The sequence below is a fragment of the Schistocerca piceifrons genome, chromosome 5, assembly GCF_021461385.2.
Source record: "Schistocerca piceifrons isolate TAMUIC-IGC-003096 chromosome 5, iqSchPice1.1, whole genome shotgun sequence".
Taxonomy (NCBI): domain Eukaryota; kingdom Metazoa; phylum Arthropoda; class Insecta; order Orthoptera; family Acrididae; genus Schistocerca; species Schistocerca piceifrons.
The window spans coordinates 599,022,500-599,043,912 of NC_060142.1; the positions used below are offsets into that span (position 1 = coordinate 599,022,500).

Below are 21,413 nucleotides of genomic sequence, written 5' to 3' on the forward strand. Positions count from 1 at the left end.
TGGTGGACCATCACAAGACGTTAGGCATAAGCTTCAACAAGTGCCCCATGAAGCTGACAGCAACCAACTGGAGAGAGACAACCAACAAGATACGAGGAGCGCTGCGTGAACTTAGCTGGCGCTCTACGAATCTCCTGCAGACAATTCGAATCATAAACACGTATGTTTTCTCTAAAGCGTATTACATTGCACAGATCTTTCCAGTACCTAGAATGCAAGCCAAACTTATCATGAGACTGGCTAATAGACAAGTCTGGAAAGGGAATCTTTTTAAAGTGCGACTCGTCACCCTGACCCAATCGAGGGCAGCAGGGGGTTTAGAACTCACTAACATTGCGAGGAAAGCGAGAGCGTTGTACCTAAAAAGAACCTTATTTATGATTAATCTTGCCCACAGTAACGTCACTTCTCAACTATTCCAGGTAGTCCGGCCAGAATGCATGAAACCACCGATCAACGTGGGAAAACTAAACTATAAGTTAAAGCATATACGAGAATTTTACGTAGACATCAGCTACTTAGGTGATGACATTCTCCGCGCGACCAACATAACTTCCAAGAAACTATTAGAACACTGGGACACATCTGACATCCCAAGTAAAATCGAAGTACAATATCCGGCCATTTTATGGCACAATGTATGGACCAATATCAACCTCCCTATCCACTCCTCTGAGGTGACGTCCACGTGGTACAGAGTCGTCAATGACATAGTGGCCACTAACGAAAAACTCCAAAGGATTGGGCTTAGTGACACGTATTACTGTTGTCAATGTGGACTAGTCAACACTCTCCTCCATCGCTTTACGTGTGCCGGGCATCTGCGAAACTGGGATTGGACTAAAACCAAAGTTGGAATCCTCACCCGCCGTGGTAGACGAAATCACACAACAGAGATGCTTTTACGCCCACAGGAAAAATACTACCCTGCAACCAAACACAACAGTGTGATGTGGCTCTTAGGCCATTTCGCGAACTATGTCATAAACGTAAAGGGACCAGACAACATAATAGACTACAAATTGTACATGGAAACGGCCTACTGGAGAATGAAAGCATTACGCCATTACAAACGCCTCTTTGGGAACATGCTAGCTATTGTTTTTGAGAAGACTGGAGTAGGGTAAGCGTCCATGACAAGTTACGAGTAATGCGCTTGGCCAGACAACGTGAAAAAAAAAAAAAAAAAAAAAAAAAAAAAAGAAAAGAAAAAGTGTCTAGGATACTTGGCAAAAAAAAAAGAAAAAAAAAGTCGTAGAGAAAAAAAAAGAAAAAAATGGTGAAAAAAAAAAGTGGCTAGGATATCTGGCTTTCACCCAGGAGGCCCGGGAAAAAAAGAAGAAAAAAAAATAAAAAATAAAAAGTGGTAGAGCACTGGTCTCGTAAACCAGGGGTCGTGAGTTCGAACCTCACAGAAGGCATTCATTTTTTTTACCTTCCTGCAGGGAGCGCAGCTATCTCGAGCAGCATCTAACACAAGGCAGTACACTGAATGAGAGGGATGTTCTACAACCCATGACAAGTATTCCATTGGCCTCAGAGTTTTTCTGAATGCATAGGCAGAACAGTGGTTTGTTTGCATTTTGTAGTATAATGTCATGCTTGGCGATGTCATTCGTTTATGAGCCTCGCTACAGTGTGCATGCACGTTATCCATGTGAAGAGGCGTAAGCAGATGCTACCATTCTGCGAGATTCCTGCAGAAGGTATACGAATTAGTTTGATATACAGAGCAAAAGTGAACCAAAGTCGAGGCCTCCGTGGCGCAATCGGCTAGCGCGTTCGGCTGTTAACCGAAAGGTTGGTGGTTCGAGCCCACCCGGGGGCGAAATCGTTTTAACTGGCACCTACGTGAGGACATACGTCAACTTTGTTAGAGATACACAGCTAGTGTGACAATTTGGCTGTGTTTGAGTGATGCCACAGAGCCTTATACACATTCAGCCAAGTGACACTGTAGCTAAAAACATGGCCCTACACAGACGTTCTACTGTTTTCCTATTTATTCGTCATGTGTGACACTGCAGTAGAGCGACGCCCACTACAAAAGACGTATTATTTACATTCAATTTCAGGGTATACGTCGCGAGTGCCATATGACAGGGCCTGTCTCTCGATGTCGATTTGTATTTGGTGTCTCTTAAGTGTCGGTCAGCAGTAGGCCGCTGTTGGCCGAGCGACGTGCAGGGAGCCGAAAGGCGCATTTCGCAGTCGAGCGACGCTATCCCACAAGCTGTGCACTAGGTCAAGATTGTGCAGACGGCAAACCCTTGGTGGCCCGACGCTCGTCGTCGATCGTAAGGGCGAAACAGTCAAGAGATTTGGAAAACGGCAATGTGGACACCCCCAGCAGCAGCGGTGTGCCAAATCCGATATCTGGTCAAGGGTTGCAAGATTCAGTATGATGAAGTGACAATTCGGAGACAGCTCACAAACGCAAAGCTGCCGCCTTCTTAGCTCCGTGGTAGAGCACTGGTCTCGTAAACCAGGGGTCGTGAGTTCGAACCTCACAGAAGGCATTCATTTTTTTTACCTTCCTGCAGGGAGCGGAGCTATCTCGAGCAGCATCTAACACAAGGCAGTACACTGAATGAGAGGGATGTTCTACAACCCATGACAAGTATTCCATTGGCCTCAGAGTTTTTCTGAATGCATAGGCAGAACAGTGGTTTGTTTGCATTTTGTAGTATAATGTCATGCTTGGCGATGTCATTCGTTTATGAGCCTCGCTACAGTGTGCATGCACGTTATCCATGTGAAGAGGCGTAAGCAGATGCTACCATTCTGCGAGATTCCTGCAGAAGGTATACGAATTAGTTTGATATACAGAGCAAAAGTGAACCAAAGTCGAGGCCTCCGTGGCGCAATCGGCTAGCGCGTTCGGCTGTTAACCGAAAGGTTGGTGGTTCGAGCCCACCCGGGGGCGAAATCGTTTTAACTGGCACCTACGTGAGGACATACGTCAACTTTGTTAGAGATACACAGCTAGTGTGACAATTTGGCTGTGTTTGAGTGATGCCACAGAGCCTTATACACATTCAGCCAAGTGACACTGTAGGTAAAAACATGGCCCTACACAGACGTTCTACTGTTTTCCTATTTATTCGTCATGTGTGACACTGCAGTAGAGCGACGCCCACTACAAAAGACGTATTATTTACATTCAATTTCAGGGTATACGTCGCGAGTGCCATATGACAGGGCCTGTCTCTCGATGTCTTAGCTCAGTGGTAGTTCCGCTTGAGACGCGCTGGAGTGAGGAAGTGTCGCGAGCTCCGAGTCCCTAGCGGTGTTTACGTTTTGCTGTTTGTCTCTCATTGCGTGTTGTGTTCCCGTTCCGTGTTTCAGTTTCGTGTTGTGTCGTTTGTCAGTTGTGTTTTGTCAAGTATAAGTGCTATTAGCCCTTGCCGGGTTGATTAGCGACATGTCACGTTTATTTCCACGGAAGAATACAATCAAGTTTCAGTTTGACAAGTCCACCAGATCCGTTCAACCAAGCTCCCTTGAAGTGCACGACTGGATTGTGGATGTTGTTGGCATTACATCGGAGCAAGTGCATACTGCTTATTACGATCTGGAGCAGTATTGTTTTTTCGTCAAACTGGTGGACCCTCTTGTGATGGAGCGTTTACTGGCAAACCATGGTGGCACGATCGACTTTCTTCACCGTGATGGAACAGTGAGTACTGTTACAATTTCTACTGCTGATCTCGAGTACAAAAATGTGAGAGTGTTTAACTTGCCACCCGAAGTAGAGAATTGCTATCTGCGAGAGGTCTTATCTGCATATGGCGAGGTTAGGACTATTAGGAATGAGTTGTGGTCTCGTGAACACCGGTTGCAATGCTACAGTGGAGTGAGATCTGTAGAGATGCATGTTAAAGTCAGCATTCCGTCACATATTATGGTTTGTGGGTACAAGGTACTAGCCACCTATGCCGGTCAGACGCCCACCTGTCATGTTTGTAATGAGAGTGGGCATCTGCGTCAGGATTGTCCGCGTCGCGTATTTGTCCTGAAAAACACTCTGCAGAGGAGGCAGCGGCTGACGTTCAGTGACGTTCTGATGAATGGTAAAGTTGAACAGCCTGCTGCTACTTCACCTTCCGCAATTAGTACCGAACCTATTCCGCTCGATGGCAATCAACTTACACCGTCTTCTGTCGACGCGCACTCTGACATGGCTGCTAGTGCACGGAACAATTCCAGTCAAAAGAGACCTCATGACTCAGTTAGTGACTCCTCAGATGAGGCAGAATCTAACCAAGCGAACCCTGTTCAAAAGCAAAAATCCTGTTCTGGTGACGGCGGGTCAGAAGTGAACGTTATGGAGGTCGAATCCACGTCTCAGGGCGGGAATGTTAAGGTATCTGCGGTAGCTGTTGCGATGCCTGCAACTGCTACTGTCCAGGTTGGGACAGAAAGCTCTCCCAAAGCGACAGCAGAGGACGAGGGGCAGGAATGTGAATCTTCTTTTCCCGTTACTGAGCGGCCTGATGTGGCGACTGCCAGTGACGTGACAGTTTCCAATACCGAAGAACGGCAACTTATGGCACAGGATTTGCCAGATCCCCCACGTGATAGTCACAGTAGGCAACAAGTTTCGCAGCATAAAGGTGTTTCTCAAACTCATGCCATGACTCAAGATCCTCAACGACGCCGGTTGAATCCTCCGCCGAACGTCACTCACAGTCGAAGTCAGATAAGGCGCGAAGCGGCTAAATTAGAAAGAAAATCACCTGAAGGCAAAGTAGCACCCCCCCCCAGGGGCACTTCGAGAACGCCGACGCCGATTGTCCTGCAGGTCCGCCCACGACTTCTATAGTTGCCACCGGTGCACAAACTTAGCAGCATTACTGCCTGAATTGAGCCTACATGATTATGTGCACTTCATTCGGCGTTCTTATACTCTCAGATATATAGTGTACGGTGCCCCACATACACGAATGCAAGTGCGTGTCGCTAGTTTGACATGATGAGTCAAACTTATAACATTGTAACTCTCAATATCAACAGAATTACTTCGGACTTAAAAAAATTATCTTTGAAACAATTTATTTACGAATCGGAGGCGGACATAATTTTGTTGCAAGAAGTCATGTTTACTGATTTTCATATACCTGGCTTTAACGCTTTTTTCAACGTCTCATCCGACGATAGTACAGGAACTGCTATAATGAGTCGTGTCGGGATACCAGTAGTGATACTGGATAAACTTGAATCCGGAAGAGGCTTCAGTTGTCAAGTTTATGATGTCACGATTTTAAATGTTTATGTTCCATCGGGTACCACTAAAAAGTCAGAGAGGGCCAAATTCTTCAAGGAGGATGTTGTGTATTTGCTTCGGAAGAATCCTATCAAGGTCATTGTTGGAGGTGATTTCAATTGTGTTGTCCATCGGAAAGACCAGACTCCACATTTTAATTATTCTCAGGAGCTTCATGAATTACTTAAAACTATGCGATACAAGGATGCCTGGGAAGTCCTCTTCCCTACGTTAGTCAAATATACTTTTCTTACTTCGGCCTCATGTAGTCGCATTGATCGAATATATGTCTCTGAGAATATTAGCACTCACGTACTAAATGCGGACGTCATCCCCACGTATTTTTCCGACCATTGCGCTCTCTCCGTTTCCATAACATTGGCCAAGCAGTCCACTCGCGCATATCGCAACCAATGGGCCCTCAATATCACGCATTTAAAAGATGACGATCTTGAAGATTGCGTTCTCGACACGTGGACGAAATGTTTAAGATCAATTCAGAATTACGGAACCAAAACCGAGTGGTGGGTCACACTTGCTAAGGTGAAGTTGAGACAAACATTAAAAAATTACAGTTTTCACAAAAGTATGGCAGAAAAAAGGACTATTGAATTCTACTACACGGTTTTACGAGAACTCCATGAACAGTCACATGGGTCAGACACTCACCTAGCACGGATCAAACGAGTAAAAGCCAAACTTTTAAGCATCACACGGAAGCGGTTAGACGGGTTGAAAATCAAATCAAAAGCAAAATCTCTCTTGGAGGATGAAACACCCTCAATGTACCATTTGATGAAACATCAGTCTAATCGGCGACGTACTTTTCTTGAGGATCTCAAACTAGAAGACGGTAGGGTACTCACAGACCAAGGTGACATTGTCCGTGCACTCCATCGGCATTACGAATTGCTATACAACGAGGACCAGTCTGATAACTGTGATGGCTTTGAAGTCATCAACTCATTACGTAATTTAATCACCATAGATGACAATAATTCCTTGTTTGTTGACTTCACAGTCGACGAGGTGTTCGACCTGGTAAAGACATCTCTTCCAAATAAATCGGCGGGTCCAGACGGTATTCCTAAAGAGTTTTATCAACGGTATTGGCATATCATTGGAACAGTGTTTACTGAGGTCATTAATGAACTCGTGAGAGGAGCTGCAATTCCATCAGAACTCAAAGAGGGCAAACTTGTCTTGATACCGAAAAGCGCGGGCCACAAGAAAATCGATAACTTTCGTCCTCTCATGCTCATGAATTATGACTATAAAACATTAGCAAGGGCGGTTAAAGAACGGATGACTCCCCTACTCCGGAAAGTTATCCACACCCATCAAGCCTGTTTTCCTGGACGGACAATAATGACTACCATCTCTGAATTTCGTGATTTGATTTCTGTTGCTGCAGTTACCAATATTAAATGCGCGATATTATTCCTAGACTTCTGCAAGGCCTTTGACCATGTCAGTCATCGATACGTGGAACTTGTTTTGCAGCAGCTGGGGTTTTCGGATCGTGCGGTGCGTCTCATTCATCAACTGATGACTGGAATTACGGCGAAAATCATTGTAAATGGACAGTCGACGAAAGTCATTCATGTTCGGAGGGGCGTTCCGCAGGGCAGCCCGCTGTCAATGTTGTTATATGTTCTCTCGTTGGAACCTTTTCTACGACAGATCAATGGACGATTGACTGGAGTGACTGTTTCTGGGGCCACCATATCCGCCAGAGCTTACGCCGATGACGTAGGAGTTGTCATACGACACGGCGGTGAAATAGCCATCCTAAAAGCAGAGATTGATAACTACAATAGAGCATCAGGTGCGAAGATTAACGCACAAAAGAGTAAGTTGTTGAATCTTCGAGGCTTCGAGAACGTACACGTCTCTTGGGCCACTCTGGTGGACCATCACAAGACGTTAGGCATAAGCTTCAACAAGTGCCCCATGAAGCTGACAGCAACCAACTGGAGAGAGACAACCAACAAGATACGAGGAGCGCTGCGTGAACTTAGCTGGCGCTCTACGAATCTCCTGCAGACAATTCGAATCATAAACACGTATGTTTTCTCTAAAGCGTATTACATTGCACAGATCTTTCCAGTACCTAGAATGCAAGCCAAACTTATCATGAGACTGGCTAATAGACAAGTCTGGAAAGGGAATCTTTTTAAAGTGCGACTCGTCACCCTGACCCAATCGAGGGCAGCAGGGGGTTTAGAACTCACTAACATTGCGAGGAAAGCGAGAGCGTTGTACCTAAAAAGAACCTTATTTATGATTAATCTTGCCCACAGTAACGTCACTTCTCAACTATTCCAGGTAGTCCGGCCAGAATGCATGAAACCACCGATCAACGTGGGAAAACTAAACTATAAGTTAAAGCATATACGAGAATTTTACGTAGACATCAGCTACTTAGGTGATGACATTCTCCGCGCGACCAACATAACTTCCAAGAAACTATTAGAACACTGGGACACATCTGACATCCCAAGTAAAATCGAAGTACAATATCCGGCCATTTTATGGCACAATGTATGGACCAATATCAACCTCCCTATCCACTCCTCTGAGGTGACGTCCACGTGGTACAGAGTCGTCAATGACATAGTGGCCACTAACGAAAAACTCCAAAGGATTGGGCTTAGTGACACGTATTACTGTTGTCAATGTGGACTAGTCAACACTCTCCTCCATCGCTTTACGTGTGCCGGGCATCTGCGAAACTGGGATTGGACTAAAACCAAAGTTGGAATCCTCACCCGCCGTGGTAGACGAAATCACACAACAGAGATGCTTTTACGCCCACAGGAAAAATACTACCCTGCAACCAAACACAACAGTGTGATGTGGCTCTTAGGCCATTTCGCGAACTATGTCATAAACGTAAAGGGACCAGACAACATAATAGACTACAAATTGTACATGGAAACGGCCTACTGGAGAATGAAAGCATTACGCCATTACAAACGCCTCTTTGGGAACATGCTAGCTATTGTTTTTGAGAAGACTGGAGTAGGGTAAGCGTCCATGACAAGTTACGAGTAATGCGCTTGGCCAGACAACGTGAAAAAAAAAAAAAAAAAAAAAAAAAAAAAAAAAAGAAAAGAAAAAGTGTCTAGGATACTTGGCAAAAAAAAAAGAAAAAAAAAGTCGTAGAGAAAAAAAAAGAAAAAAATGGTGAAAAAAAAAAGTGGCTAGGATATCTGGCTTTCACCCAGGAGGCCCGGGAAAAAAAGAAGAAAAAAAAATAAAAAATAAAAAGTGGTAGAGCACTGGTCTCGTAAACCAGGGGTCGTGAGTTCGAACCTCACAGAAGGCATTCATTTTTTTTACCTTCCTGCAGGGAGCGCAGCTATCTCGAGCAGCATCTAACACAAGGCAGTACACTGAATGAGAGGGATGTTCTACAACCCATGACAAGTATTCCATTGGCCTCAGAGTTTTTCTGAATGCATAGGCAGAACAGTGGTTTGTTTGCATTTTGTAGTATAATGTCATGCTTGGCGATGTCATTCGTTTATGAGCCTCGCTACAGTGTGCATGCACGTTATCCATGTGAAGAGGCGTAAGCAGATGCTACCATTCTGCGAGATTCCTGCAGAAGGTATACGAATTAGTTTGATATACAGAGCAAAAGTGAACCAAAGTCGAGGCCTCCGTGGCGCAATCGGCTAGCGCGTTCGGCTGTTAACCGAAAGGTTGGTGGTTCGAGCCCACCCGGGGGGCGAAATCGTTTTAACTGGCACCTACGTGAGGACATACGTCAACTTTGTTAGAGATACACAGCTAGTGTGACAATTTGGCTGTGTTTGAGTGATGCCACAGAGCCTTATACACATTCAGCCAAGTGACACTGTAGGTAAAAACATGGCCCTACACAGACGTTCTACTGTTTTCCTATTTATTCGTCATGTGTGACACTGCAGTAGAGCGACGCCCACTACAAAAGACGTATTATTTACATTCAATTTCAGGGTATACGTCGCGAGTGCCATATGACAGGGCCTGTCTCTCGATGTCGATTTGTATTTGGTGTCTCTTAAGTGTCGGTCAGCAGTAGGCCGCTGTTGGCCGAGCGACGTGCAGGGAGCCGAAAGGCGCATTTCGCAGTCGAGCGACGCTATCCCACAAGCTGTGCACTAGGTCAAGATTGTGCAGACGGCAAACCCTTGGTGGCCCGACGCTCGTCGTCGATCGTAAGGGCGAAACAGTCAAGAGATTTGGAAAACGGCAATGTGGACACCCCCAGCAGCAGCGGTGTGCCAAATCCGATATCTGGTCAAGGGTTGCAAGATTCAGTATGATGAAGTGACAATTCGGAGACAGCTCACAAACGCAAAGCTGCCGCCTTCTTAGCTCCGTGGTAGAGCACTGGTCTCGTAAACCAGGGGTCGTGAGTTCGAACCTCACAGAAGGCATTCATTTTTTTTACCTTCCTGCAGGGAGCGCAGCTATCTCGAGCAGCATCTAACACAAGGCAGTACACTGAATGAGAGGGATGTTCTACAACCCATGACAAGTATTCCATTGGCCTCAGAGTTTTTCTGAATGCATAGGCAGAACAGTGGTTTGTTTGCATTTTGTAGTATAATGTCATGCTTGGCGATGTCATTCGTTTATGAGCCTCGCTACAGTGTGCATGCACGTTATCCATGTGAAGAGGCGTAAGCAGATGCTACCATTCTGCGAGATTCCTGCAGAAGGTATACGAATTAGTTTGATATACAGAGCAAAAGTGAACCAAAGTCGAGGCCTCCGTGGCGCAATCGGCTAGTGCGTTCGGCTGTTAACCGAAAGGTTGGTGGTTCGAGCCCACCCGGGGGCGAAATCGTTTTAACTGGCACCTACGTGAGGACATACGTCAACTTTGTTAGAGATACACAGCTAGTGTGACAATTTGGCTGTGTTTGAGTGATGCCACAGAGCCTTATACACATTCAGCCAAGTGACACTGTAGGTAAAAACATGGCCCTACACAGACGTTCTACTGTTTTCCTATTTATTCGTCATGTGTGACACTGCAGTAGAGCGACGCCCACTACAAAAGACGTATTATTTACATTCAATTTCAGGGTATACGTCGCGAGTGCCATATGACAGGGCCTGTCTCTCGATGTCGATTTGTATTTGGTGTCTCTTAAGTGTCGGTCAGCAGTAGGCCGCTGTTGGCCGAGCGACGTGCAGGGAGCCGAAAGGCGCATTTCGCAGTCGAGCGACGCTATCCCACAAGCTGTGCACTAGGTCAAGATTGTGCAGACGGCAAACCCTTGGTGGCCCGACGCTCGTCGTCGATCGTAAGGGCGAAACAGTCAAGAGATTTGGAAAACGGCAATGTGGACACCCCCAGCAGCAGCGGTGTGCCAAATCCGATATCTGGTCAAGGGTTGCAAGATTCAGTATGATGAAGTGACAATTCGGAGACAGCTCACAAACGCAAAGCTGCCGCCTTCTTAGCTCCGTGGTAGAGCACTGGTCTCGTAAACCAGGGGTCGTGAGTTCGAACCTCACAGAAGGCATTCATTTTTTTTACCTTCCTGCAGGGAGCGGAGCTATCTCGAGCAGCATCTAACACAAGGCAGTACACTGAATGAGAGGGATGTTCTACAACCCATGACAAGTATTCCATTGGCCTCAGAGTTTTTCTGAATGCATAGGCAGAACAGTGGTTTGTTTGCATTTTGTAGTATAATGTCATGCTTGGCGATGTCATTCGTTTATGAGCCTCGCTACAGTGTGCATGCACGTTATCCATGTGAAGAGGCGTAAGCAGATGCTACCATTCTGCGAGATTCCTGCAGAAGGTATACGAATTAGTTTGATATACAGATCAAAAGTGAGCCAAAGTCGAGGCCTCCGTGGCGCAATCGGCTAGCGCGTTCGGCTGTTAACCGAAAGGTTGGTGGTTCGAGCCCACCCGGGGGCGAAATCGTTTTAACTGGCACCTACGTGAGGACATACGTCAACTTTGTTAGAGATACACAGCTAGTGTGACAATTTGGCTGTGTTTGAGTGATGCCACAGAGCCTTATACACATTCAGCCAAGTGACACTGTAGGTAAAAACATGGCCCTACACAGACGTTCTACTGTTTTCCTATTTATTCGTCATGTGTGACACTGCAGTAGAGCGACGCCCACTACAAAAGACGTATTATTTACATTCAATTTCAGGGTATACGTCGCGAGTGCCATATGACAGGGCCTGTCTCTCGATGTCGATTTGTATTTGGTGTCTCTTAAGTGTCGGTCAGCAGTAGGCCGCTGTTGGCCGAGCGACGTGCAGTCGCCTTACATGAAGCCCCGTGGGCAACGCCAGCGCCACCGTGGACAACAGCGCACTGTAGCCAGAGAGAGGAGCCGAAAGGCGCAATTCACAGTCGAGCCACGCTATCCCACAAGCTGTGCACTAGGTCAAGATTGTGCAGACGGCAAACCCTTGGTGGCCCGACGCTCGTCGTCGATCGTAAGGGCGAAACAGTCAAGAGATTTGGAAAACGGCAATGTGGACACCCCCAGCAGCAGCGGTGTGCCAAATCCGATATCTGGTCATGGGTTGCAAGATTCAGTATGATGAAGTGACAATTCGGAGACAGCTCACAAACGCAAAGCTGCCGCCTTCTTAGCTCCGTGGTAGAGCACTGGTCTCGTAAACCAGGGGTCGTGAGTTCGAACCTCACAGAAGGCATTCATTTTTTTTACCTTCCTGCAGGGAGCGGAGCTATCTCGAGCAGCATCTAACACAAGGCAGTACACTGAATGAGAGGGATGTTCTACAACCCATGACAAGTATTCCATTGGCCTCAGAGTTTTTCTGAATGCATAGGCAGAACAGTGGTTTGTTTGCATTTTGTAGTATAATGTCATGCTTGGCGATGTCATTCGTTTATGAGCCTCGCTACAGTGTGCATGCACGTTATCCATGTGAAGAGGCGTAAGCAGATGCTACCATTCTGCGAGATTCCTGCAGAAGGTATACGAATTAGTTTGATATACAGAGCAAAAGTGAACCAAAGTCGAGGCCTCCGTGGCGCAATCGGCTAGCGCGTTCGGCTGTTAACCGAAAGGTTGGTGGTTCGAGCCCACCCGGGGGCGAAATCGTTTTAACTGGCACCTACGTGAGGACATACGTCAACTTTGTTAGAGATACACAGCTAGTGTGACAATTTGGCTGTGTTTGAGTGATGCCACAGAGCCTTATACACATTCAGCCAAGTGACACTGTAGGTAAAAACATGGCCCTACACAGACGTTCTACTGTTTTCCTATTTATTCGTCATGTGTGACACTGCAGTAGAGCGACGCCCACTACAAAAGACGTATTATTTACATTCAATTTCAGGGTATACGTCGCGAGTGCCATATGACAGGGCCTGTCTCTCGATGTCGATTTGTATTTGGTGTCTCTTAAGTGTCGGTCAGCAGTAGGCCGCTGTTGGCCGAGCGACGTGCAGGGAGCCGAAAGGCGCATTTCGCAGTCGAGCGACGCTATCCCACAAGCTGTGCACTAGGTCAAGATTGTGCAGACGGCAAACCCTTGGTGGCCCGACGCTCGTCGTCGATCGTAAGGGCGAAACAGTCAAGAGATTTGGAAAACGGCAATGTGGACACCCCCAGCAGCAGCGGTGTGCCAAATCCGATATCTGGTCAAGGGTTGCAAGATTCAGTATGATGAAGTGACAATTCGGAGACAGCTCACAAACGCAAAGCTGCCGCCTTCTTAGCTCCGTGGTAGAGCACTGGTCTCGTAAACCAGGGGTCGTGAGTTCGAACCTCACAGAAGGCATTCATTTTTTTTACCTTCCTGCAGGGAGCGGAGCTATCTCGAGCAGCATCTAACACAAGGCAGTACACTGAATGAGAGGGATGTTCTACAACCCATGACAAGTATTCCATTGGCCTCAGAGTTTTTCTGAATGCATAGGCAGAACAGTGGTTTGTTTGCATTTTGTAGTATAATGTCATGCTTGGCGATGTCATTCGTTTATGAGCCTCGCTACAGTGTGCATGCACGTTATCCATGTGAAGAGGCGTAAGCAGATGCTACCATTCTGCGAGATTCCTGCAGAAGGTATACGAATTAGTTTGATATACAGAGCAAAAGTGAGCCAAAGTCGAGGCCTCCGTGGCGCAATCGGCTAGCGCGTTCGGCTGTTAACCGAAAGGTTGGTGGTTCGAGCCCACCCGGGGGCGAAATCGTTTTAACTGGCACCTACGTGAGGACATACGTCAACTTTGTTAGAGATACACAGCTAGTGTGACAATTTGGCTGTGTTTGAGTGATGCCACAGAGCCTTATACACATTCAGCCAAGTGACACTGTAGGTAAAAACATGGCCCTACACAGACGTTCTACTGTTTTCCTATTTATTCGTCATGTGTGACACTGCAGTAGAGCGACGCCCACTACAAAAGACGTATTATTTACATTCAATTTCAGGGTATACGTCGCGAGTGCCATATGACAGGGCCTGTCTCTCGATGTCGATTTGTATTTGGTGTCTCTTAAGTGTCGGTCAGCAGTAGGCCGCTGTTGGCCGAGCGACGTGCAGTCGCCTTACATGAAGCCCCGTGGGCAACGCCAGCGCCACCGTGGACAACAGCGCACTGTAGCCAGAGAGAGGAGCCGAAAGGCGCAATTCACAGTCGAGCCACGCTATCCCACAAGCTGTGCACTAGGTCAAGATTGTGCAGACGGCAAACCCTTGGTGGCCCGACGCTCGTCGTCGATCGTAAGGGCGAAACAGTCAAGAGATTTGGAAAACGGCAATGTGGACACCCCCAGCAGCAGCGGTGTGCCAAATCCGATATCTGGTCAAGGGTTGCAAGATTCAGTATGATGAAGTGACAATTCGGAGACAGCTCACAAACGCAAAGCTGCCGCCTTCTTAGCTCCGTGGTAGAGCACTGGTCTCGTAAACCAGGGGTCGTGAGTTCGAACCTCACAGAAGGCATTCATTTTTTTTACCTTCCTGCAGGGAGCGGAGCTATCTCGAGCAGCATCTAACACAAGGCAGTACACTGAATGAGAGGGATGTTCTACAACCCATGACAAGTATTCCATTGGCCTCAGAGTTTTTCTGAATGCATAGGCAGAACAGTGGTTTGTTTGCATTTTGTAGTATAATGTCATGCTTGGCGATGTCATTCGTTTATGAGCCTCGCTACAGTGTGCATGCACGTTATCCATGTGAAGAGGCGTAAGCAGATGCTACCATTCTGCGAGATTCCTGCAGAAGGTATACGAATTAGTTTGATATACAGAGCAAAAGTGAACCAAAGTCGAGGCCTCCGTGGCGCAATCGGCTAGCGCGTTCGGCTGTTAACCGAAAGGTTGGTGGTTCGAGCCCACCCGGGGGCGAAATCGTTTTAACTGGCACCTACGTGAGGACATACGTCAACTTTGTTAGAGATACACAGCTAGTGTGACAATTTGGCTGTGTTTGAGTGATGCCACAGAGCCTTATACACATTCAGCCAAGTGACACTGTAGGTAAAAACATGGCCCTACACAGACGTTCTACTGTTTTCCTATTTATTCGTCATGTGTGACACTGCAGTAGAGCGACGCCCACTACAAAAGACGTATTATTTACATTCAATTTCAGGGTATACGTCGCGAGTGCCATATGACAGGGCCTGTCTCTCGATGTCGATTTGTATTTGGTGTCTCTTAAGTGTCGGTCAGCAGTAGGCCGCTGTTGGCCGAGCGACGTGCAGGGAGCCGAAAGGCGCATTTCGCAGTCGAGCGACGCTATCCCACAAGCTGTGCACTAGGTCAAGATTGTGCAGACGGCAAACCCTTGGTGGCCCGACGCTCGTCGTCGATCGTAAGGGCGAAACAGTCAAGAGATTTGGAAAACGGCAATGTGGACACCCCCAGCAGCAGCGGTGTGCCAAATCCGATATCTGGTCAAGGGTTGCAAGATTCAGTATGATGAAGTGACAATTCGGAGACAGCTCACAAACGCAAAGCTGCCGCCTTCTTAGCTCCGTGGTAGAGCACTGGTCTCGTAAACCAGGGGTCGTGAGTTCGAACCTCACAGAAGGCATTCATTTTTTTTACCTTCCTGCAGGGAGCGGAGCTATCTCGAGCAGCATCTAACACAAGGCAGTACACTGAATGAGAGGGATGTTCTACAACCCATGACAAGTATTCCATTGGCCTCAGAGTTTTTCTGAATGCATAGGCAGAACAGTGGTTTGTTTGCATTTTGTAGTATAATGTCATGCTTGGCGATGTCATTCGTTTATGAGCCTCGCTACAGTGTGCATGTACGTTATCCATGTGAAGAGGCGTAAGCAGATGCTACCATTCTGCGAGATTCCTGCAGAAGGTATACGAATTAGTTTGATATACAGAGCAAAAGTGAGCCAAAGTCGAGGCCTCCGTGGCGCAATCGGCTAGCGCGTTCGGCTGTTAACCGAAAGGTTGGTGGTTCGAGCCCACCCGGGGGCGAAATCGTTTTAACTGGCACCTACGTGAGGACATACGTCAACTTTGTTAGAGATACACAGCTAGTGTGACAATTTGGCTGTGTTTGAGTGATGCCACAGAGCCTTATACACATTCAGCCAAGTGACACTGTAGGTAAAAACATGGCCCTACACAGACGTTCTACTGTTTTCCTATTTATTCGTCATGTGTGACACTGCAGTAGAGCGACGCCCACTACAAAAGACGTATTATTTACATTCAATTTCAGGGTATACGTCGCGAGTGCCATATGACAGGGCCTGTCTCTCGATGTCGATTTGTATTTGGTGTCTCTTAAGTGTCGGTCAGCAGTAGGCCGCTGTTGGCCGAGCGACGTGCAGGGAGCCGAAAGGCGCATTTCGCAGTCGAGCGACGCTATCCCACAAGCTGTGCACTAGGTCAAGATTGTGCAGACGGCAAACCCTTGGTGGCCCGACGCTCGTCGTCGATCGTAAGGGCGAAACAGTCAAGAGATTTGGAAAACGGCAATGTGGACACCCCCAGCAGCAGCGGTGTGCCAAATCCGATATCTGGTCAAGGGTTGCAAGATTCAGTATGATGAAGTGACAATTCGGAGACAGCTCACAAACGCAAAGCTGCCGCCTTCTTAGCTCCGTGGTAGAGCACTGGTCTCGTAAACCAGGGGTCGTGAGTTCGAACCTCACAGAAGGCATTCATTTTTTTTACCTTCCTGCAGGGAGCGCAGCTATCTCGAGCAGCATCTAACACAAGGCAGTACACTGAATGAGAGGGATGTTCTACAACCCATGACAAGTATTCCATTGGCCTCAGAGTTTTTCTGAATGCATAGGCAGAACAGTGGTTTGTTTGCATTTTGTAGTATAATGTCATGCTTGGCGATGTCATTCGTTTATGAGCCTCGCTACAGTGTGCATGCACGTTATCCATGTGAAGAGGCGTAAGCAGATGCTACCATTCTGCGAGATTCCTGCAGAAGGTATACGAATTAGTTTGATATACAGAGCAAAAGTGAACCAAAGTCGAGGCCTCCGTGGCGCAATCGGCTAGTGCGTTCGGCTGTTAACCGAAAGGTTGGTGGTTCGAGCCCACCCGGGGGCGAAATCGTTTTAACTGGCACCTACGTGAGGACATACGTCAACTTTGTTAGAGATACACAGCTAGTGTGACAATTTGGCTGTGTTTGAGTGATGCCACAGAGCCTTATACACATTCAGCCAAGTGACACTGTAGGTAAAAACATGGCCCTACACAGACGTTCTACTGTTTTCCTATTTATTCGTCATGTGTGACACTGCAGTAGAGCGACGCCCACTACAAAAGACGTATTATTTACATTCAATTTCAGGGTATACGTCGCGAGTGCCATATGACAGGGCCTGTCTCTCGATGTCGATTTGTATTTGGTGTCTCTTAAGTGTCGGTCAGCAGTAGGCCGCTGTTGGCCGAGCGACGTGCAGGGAGCCGAAAGGCGCATTTCGCAGTCGAGCGACGCTATCCCACAAGCTGTGCACTAGGTCAAGATTGTGCAGACGGCAAACCCTTGGTGGCCCGACGCTCGTCGTCGATCGTAAGGGCGAAACAGTCAAGAGATTTGGAAAACGGCAATGTGGACACCCCCAGCAGCAGCGGTGTGCCAAATCCGATATCTGGTCAAGGGTTGCAAGATTCAGTATGATGAAGTGACAATTCGGAGACAGCTCACAAACGCAAAGCTGCCGCCTTCTTAGCTCCGTGGTAGAGCACTGGTCTCGTAAACCAGGGGTCGTGAGTTCGAACCTCACAGAAGGCATTCATTTTTTTTACCTTCCTGCAGGGAGCGGAGCTATCTCGAGCAGCATCTAACACAAGGCAGTACACTGAATGAGAGGGATGTTCTACAACCCATGACAAGTATTCCATTGGCCTCAGAGTTTTTCTGAATGCATAGGCAGAACAGTGGTTTGTTTGCATTTTGTAGTATAATGTCATGCTTGGCGATGTCATTCGTTTATGAGCCTCGCTACAGTGTGCATGCACGTTATCCATGTGAAGAGGCGTAAGCAGATGCTACCATTCTGCGAGATTCCTGCAGAAGGTATACGAATTAGTTTGATATACAGAGCAAAAGTGAACCAAAGTCGAGGCCTCCGTGGCGCAATCGGCTAGCGCGTTCGGCTGTTAACCGAAAGGTTGGTGGTTCGAGCCCACCCGGGGGCGAAATCGTTTTAACTGGCACCTACGTGAGGACATACGTCAACTTTGTTAGAGATACACAGCTAGTGTGACAATTTGGCTGTGTTTGAGTGATGCCACAGAGCCTTATACACATTCAGCCAAGTGACACTGTAGGTAAAAACATGGCCCTACACAGACGTTCTACTGTTTTCCTATTTATTCGTCATGTGTGACACTGCAGTAGAGCGACGCCCACTACAAAAGACGTATTATTTACATTCAATTTCAGGGTATACGTCGCGAGTGCCATATGACAGGGCCTGTCTCTCGATGTCGATTTGTATTTGGTGTCTCTTAAGTGTCGGTCAGCAGTAGGCCGCTGTTGGCCGAGCGACGTGCAGTCGCCTTACATGAAGCCCCGTGGGCAACGCCAGCGCCACCGTGGACAACAGCGCACTGTAGCCAGAGAGAGGAGCCGAAAGGCGCAATTCACAGTCGAGCCACGCTATCCCACAAGCTGTGCACTAGGTCAAGATTGTGCAGACGGCAAACCCTTGGTGGCCCGACGCTCGTCGTCGATCGTAAGGGCGAAACAGTCAAGAGATTTGGAAAACGGCAATGTGGACACCCCCAGCAGCAGCGGTGTGCCAAATCCGATATCTGGTCAAGGGTTGCAAGATTCAGTATGATGAAGTGACAATTCGGAGACAGCTCACAAACGCAAAGCTGCCGCCTTCTTAGCTCCGTGGTAGAGCACTGGTCTCGTAAACCAGGGGTCGTGAGTTCGAACCTCACAGAAGGCATTCATTTTTTTTACCTTCCTGCAGGGAGCGCAGCTATCTCGAGCAGCATCTAACACAAGGCAGTACACTGAATGAGAGGGATGTTCTACAACCCATGACAAGTATTCCATTGGCCTCAGAGTTTTTCTGAATGCATAGGCAGAACAGTGGTTTGTTTGCATTTTGTAGTATAATGTCATGCTTGGCGATGTCATTCGTTTATGAGCCTCGCTACAGTGTGCATGCACGTTATCCATGTGAAGAGGCGTAAGCAGATGCTACCATTCTGCGAGATTCCTGCAGAAGGTATACGAATTAGTTTGATATACAGAGCAAAAGTGAACCAAAGTCGAGGCCTCCGTGGCGCAATCGGCTAGCGCGTTCGGCTGTTAACCGAAAGGTTGGTGGTTCGAGCCCACCCGGGGGCGAAATCGTTTTAACTGGCACCTACGTGAGGACATACGTCAACTTTGTTAGAGATACACAGCTAGTGTGACAATTTGGCTGTGTTTGAGTGATGCCACAGAGCCTTATACACATTCAGCCAAGTGACACTGTAGGTAAAAACATGGCCCTACACAGACGTTCTACTGTTTTCCTATTTATTCGTCATGTGTGACACTGCAGTAGAGCGACGCCCACTACAAAAGACGTATTATTTACATTCAATTTCAGGGTATACGTCGCGAGTGCCATATGACAGGGCCTGTCTCTCGATGTCGATTTGTATTTGGTGTCTCTTAAGTGTCGGTCAGCAGTAGGCCGCTGTTGGCCGAGCGACGTGCAGTCGCCTTACATGAAGCCCCGTGGGCAACGCCAGCGCCACCGTGGACAACAGCGCACTGTAGCCAGAGAGAGGAGCCGAAAGGCGCAATTCACAGTCGAGCCACGCTATCCCACAAGCTGTGCACTAGGTCAAGATTGTGCAGACGGCAAACCCTTGGTGGCCCGACGCTCGTCGTCGATCGTAAGGGCGAAACAGTCAAGAGATTTGGAAAACGGCAATGAGGACACCCCCAGCAGCAGCGGTGTGCCAAATCCGATATCTGGTCAAGGGTTGCAAGATTCAGTATGATGAAGTGACAATTCGGAGACAGCTCACAAACGCAAAGCTGCCGCCTTCTTAGCTCCGTGGTAGAGCACTGGTCTCGTAAACCAGGGGTCGTGAGTTCGAACCTCACAGAAGGCATTCATTTTTTTTACCTTCCTGCAGGGAGCGCAGCTATCTCGAGCAGCATCTAACACAAGGCAGTACACTGAATGAGAGGGATGTTCTACAACCCATGACAAGTATTCCATTGGCCTCAGAGTTTTTCTGAATGCATAGGCAGAACAGTGGTTTGTTTGCATTTTGTAGTATAATGTCATGCTTGGCGATGTCATTCGTTTATGAGCCTCGCTACAGTGTGCATGCACGTTATCCATGTGAAGAGGCGTAAGCAGATGCTACCATTCTGCGAGATTCCTGCAGAAGGTATACGAATTAGTTTGATATACAGAGCAAAAGTGAACCAAAGTCGAGGCCTCCGTGGCGCAATCGGCTAGCGCGTTCGGCTGTTAACCGAAAGGTTGGTGGTTCGAGCCCACCCGGGGGCGAAATCGTTTTAACTGGCACCTACGTGAGGACATACGTCAACTTTGTTAGAGATACACAGCTAGTGTGACAATTTGGCTGTGTTTGAGTGATGCCACAGAGCCTTATACACATTCAGCCAAGTGACACTGTAGGTAAAAACATGGCCCTACACAGACGTTCTACTGTTTTCCTATTTATTCGTCATGTGTGACACTGCAGTAGAGCGACGCCCACTACAAAAGACGTATTATTTACATTCAATTTCAGGGTATAAGTCGCGAGTGCCATATGACAGGGCCTGTCTCTCGATGTCGATTTGTATTTGGTGTCTCTTAAGTGTCGGTCAGCAGTAGGCCGCTGTTGGCCGAGCGACGTGCAGGGAGCCGAAAGGCGCATTTCGCAGTCGAGCGACGCTATCCCACAAGCTGTGCACTAGGTCAAGATTGTGCAGACGGCAAACCCTTGGTGGCCCGACGCTCGTCGTCGATCGTAAGGGCGAAACAGTCAAGAGATTTGGAAAACGGCAATGTGGACACCCCCAGCAGCAGCGGTGTGCCAAATCCGATATCTGGTCAAGGGTTGCAAGATTCAGTATGATGAAGTGACAATTCGGAGACAGCTCACAAACGCAAAGCTGCCGCCTTCTTAGCTCCGTGGTAGAGCACTGGTCTCGTAAACCAGGGGTCGTGAGTTCGAACCTCACAGAAGGCATTCATTTTTTTTACCTTCCTGCAGGGAGCGCAGCTATCTCGAGCAGCATCTAACACAAGGCAGTACACTAAATGAGAGGGATGTTCTACAACCCATGACAAGTATTCCATTGGCCTCAGAGTTTTTCTGAATGCATAGGCAGAACAGTGGTTTGTTTGCATTTTGTAGTATAATGTCATGCTTGGCGATGTCATTCGTTTATGAGCCTCGCTACAGTGTGCATGCACGTTATCCATGTGAAGAGGCGTAAGCAGATGCTACCATTCTGCGAGATTCCTGCAGAAGGTATACGAATTAGTTTGATATACAGAGCAAAAGTGAACCAAAGTCGAGGCCTCCGTGGCGCAATCGGCTAGCGCGTTCGGCTGTTAACCGAAAGGTTGGTGGTTCGAGCCCACCCGGGGGCGAAATCGTTTTAACTGGCACCTACGTGAGGACATACGTCAACTTTGTTAGA

General features: G+C 47.7%; 26 non-coding genes across 26 annotated transcripts; all 26 read left to right on the forward strand.

The window, feature by feature from the left end:
- The first annotated feature begins 1,754 nt into the window (after positions 1-1,754).
- On the forward strand, positions 1,755-1,828 carry Trnan-guu. The gene has a single exon. It is a non-coding gene; the product is annotated as a tRNA-Asn (tRNA).
- Positions 1,829-2,447: 619 nt separating this feature from the next.
- Positions 2,448-2,519, forward strand: Trnat-cgu. Its single transcript has one exon. It is a non-coding gene; the product is annotated as a tRNA-Thr (tRNA).
- A 333-nt stretch (positions 2,520-2,852) lies between these two features.
- Trnan-guu lies at positions 2,853-2,926 on the forward strand. Its single transcript has one exon. It is a non-coding gene; the product is annotated as a tRNA-Asn (tRNA).
- Positions 2,927-8,930: 6,004 nt separating this feature from the next.
- On the forward strand, positions 8,931-9,005 carry Trnan-guu. Its single transcript has one exon. It is a non-coding gene; the product is annotated as a tRNA-Asn (tRNA).
- A 619-nt stretch (positions 9,006-9,624) lies between these two features.
- On the forward strand, positions 9,625-9,696 carry Trnat-cgu. The gene has a single exon. It is a non-coding gene; the product is annotated as a tRNA-Thr (tRNA).
- A 333-nt stretch (positions 9,697-10,029) lies between these two features.
- Positions 10,030-10,103, forward strand: Trnan-guu. Its single transcript has one exon. It is a non-coding gene; the product is annotated as a tRNA-Asn (tRNA).
- Positions 10,104-10,722: 619 nt separating this feature from the next.
- On the forward strand, positions 10,723-10,794 carry Trnat-cgu. Its single transcript has one exon. It is a non-coding gene; the product is annotated as a tRNA-Thr (tRNA).
- Positions 10,795-11,127: 333 nt separating this feature from the next.
- Positions 11,128-11,201, forward strand: Trnan-guu. Its single transcript has one exon. It is a non-coding gene; the product is annotated as a tRNA-Asn (tRNA).
- Positions 11,202-11,890: 689 nt separating this feature from the next.
- On the forward strand, positions 11,891-11,962 carry Trnat-cgu. The gene has a single exon. It is a non-coding gene; the product is annotated as a tRNA-Thr (tRNA).
- Positions 11,963-12,295: 333 nt separating this feature from the next.
- Trnan-guu lies at positions 12,296-12,369 on the forward strand. The gene has a single exon. It is a non-coding gene; the product is annotated as a tRNA-Asn (tRNA).
- A 619-nt stretch (positions 12,370-12,988) lies between these two features.
- Trnat-cgu lies at positions 12,989-13,060 on the forward strand. Its single transcript has one exon. It is a non-coding gene; the product is annotated as a tRNA-Thr (tRNA).
- Positions 13,061-13,393: 333 nt separating this feature from the next.
- On the forward strand, positions 13,394-13,467 carry Trnan-guu. The gene has a single exon. It is a non-coding gene; the product is annotated as a tRNA-Asn (tRNA).
- Positions 13,468-14,156: 689 nt separating this feature from the next.
- On the forward strand, positions 14,157-14,228 carry Trnat-cgu. The gene has a single exon. It is a non-coding gene; the product is annotated as a tRNA-Thr (tRNA).
- A 333-nt stretch (positions 14,229-14,561) lies between these two features.
- On the forward strand, positions 14,562-14,635 carry Trnan-guu. The gene has a single exon. It is a non-coding gene; the product is annotated as a tRNA-Asn (tRNA).
- Positions 14,636-15,254: 619 nt separating this feature from the next.
- Trnat-cgu lies at positions 15,255-15,326 on the forward strand. Its single transcript has one exon. It is a non-coding gene; the product is annotated as a tRNA-Thr (tRNA).
- A 333-nt stretch (positions 15,327-15,659) lies between these two features.
- Trnan-guu lies at positions 15,660-15,733 on the forward strand. Its single transcript has one exon. It is a non-coding gene; the product is annotated as a tRNA-Asn (tRNA).
- A 619-nt stretch (positions 15,734-16,352) lies between these two features.
- On the forward strand, positions 16,353-16,424 carry Trnat-cgu. The gene has a single exon. It is a non-coding gene; the product is annotated as a tRNA-Thr (tRNA).
- A 333-nt stretch (positions 16,425-16,757) lies between these two features.
- Trnan-guu lies at positions 16,758-16,831 on the forward strand. Its single transcript has one exon. It is a non-coding gene; the product is annotated as a tRNA-Asn (tRNA).
- Positions 16,832-17,450: 619 nt separating this feature from the next.
- Positions 17,451-17,522, forward strand: Trnat-cgu. Its single transcript has one exon. It is a non-coding gene; the product is annotated as a tRNA-Thr (tRNA).
- A 333-nt stretch (positions 17,523-17,855) lies between these two features.
- Positions 17,856-17,929, forward strand: Trnan-guu. Its single transcript has one exon. It is a non-coding gene; the product is annotated as a tRNA-Asn (tRNA).
- Positions 17,930-18,618: 689 nt separating this feature from the next.
- Trnat-cgu lies at positions 18,619-18,690 on the forward strand. Its single transcript has one exon. It is a non-coding gene; the product is annotated as a tRNA-Thr (tRNA).
- A 333-nt stretch (positions 18,691-19,023) lies between these two features.
- Positions 19,024-19,097, forward strand: Trnan-guu. Its single transcript has one exon. It is a non-coding gene; the product is annotated as a tRNA-Asn (tRNA).
- Positions 19,098-19,786: 689 nt separating this feature from the next.
- On the forward strand, positions 19,787-19,858 carry Trnat-cgu. The gene has a single exon. It is a non-coding gene; the product is annotated as a tRNA-Thr (tRNA).
- A 333-nt stretch (positions 19,859-20,191) lies between these two features.
- Positions 20,192-20,265, forward strand: Trnan-guu. The gene has a single exon. It is a non-coding gene; the product is annotated as a tRNA-Asn (tRNA).
- Positions 20,266-20,884: 619 nt separating this feature from the next.
- Trnat-cgu lies at positions 20,885-20,956 on the forward strand. The gene has a single exon. It is a non-coding gene; the product is annotated as a tRNA-Thr (tRNA).
- Positions 20,957-21,289: 333 nt separating this feature from the next.
- Trnan-guu lies at positions 21,290-21,363 on the forward strand. Its single transcript has one exon. It is a non-coding gene; the product is annotated as a tRNA-Asn (tRNA).
- Positions 21,364-21,413: the final 50 nt, after the last annotated feature.